This window comes from Corvus brachyrhynchos, unplaced genomic scaffold (assembly GCF_000691975.1).
Source record: "Corvus brachyrhynchos isolate BGI_N302 unplaced genomic scaffold, ASM69197v1 scaffold29, whole genome shotgun sequence".
In the NCBI taxonomy this organism is placed as follows: Eukaryota; Metazoa; Chordata; class Aves; order Passeriformes; family Corvidae; genus Corvus; species Corvus brachyrhynchos.
In genome coordinates this window covers 563,430-564,416 of record NW_008240033.1, presented here as the reverse complement: position 1 = coordinate 564,416, position 987 = coordinate 563,430, and positions in this window count along the sequence as shown.

Sequence of the window (987 nt, the reverse complement as noted above, 5' to 3'; positions counted from 1 at the left end):
CTGGGGAAGCGCCGCGGCAGCGCCCGCTCCCAGCCTCTCTGGGACGGCGTGTTCAGTGCCGGCAGGGGCCGGCCCGAGGCGGGGTAGACGGTAAAACGTGGATGCCACGGCCATGCTCAGGCGAACATAAAAGCTGTCACCTGCAGAAGTTAAAAAATACGGGGGAAAAGAACACACTGCTGCTTGCTGGCGTCTGTTGTTGTTTAAATGACTTTGGAAACCAGTATTCATCATTGACAGCGACGCGGGGTCCCTGAGGCTTCCTGATGTTTGGATGCTGCAAGTTGACACATGCCAGGATCCCACTGACACATGCCAAGATCCCAATTACAGTGCTTGCCAATTCAAAATCACAGCATTGCAACAGTGACGCTTCTTCCTTTAGAGACTTCAGCTTTCTGTCTCCAGTACCTCAGAGATATGTCTGCTGCCAGTCTGTGCTCTTTCTCTCTTGCCTTTCCCATCTCTGCAGTCCTGGATATCTGGGACAGCTTTCCTTTTCTTGTTTCTCATCACTTAGTGATTTTTAAAAAGTCCCACTGGAAATAATTTCCTCCTTTCTCTACCTTCAAATAATTTCCTTCACAACCCTCCTCCTATTTTGGAACTGTTTTAGTTATGTCTCTGGAGTGTTTTATAGTTACACTTGGAATTCAAATCCAATTCAAAAAAATGGAACTTGGATCCATCCATGTTCAGGAAGCCTCTGGAGGGACATCTATGCTTTGTACTCATTTTCACTGTTGACAACCTTTTCTGGAACAGGCTTTTTTTCTTTGATCATCACAGTTCTCAATAAATTTTAATCCTGTACCTTCCATTGGGTATTGATGTACCATGCTTGATTATGACCAAAAATATTATTAAGACCTTGTTATACAGACATGATAAAAGTAGCCCACAGTCAGAGCTAAGACAGAGCTGGGAATTTAAGCACAGTTGCTTACATGGAGGACTAATGATCTGCTGTTTGAAAAGCCAGCTACA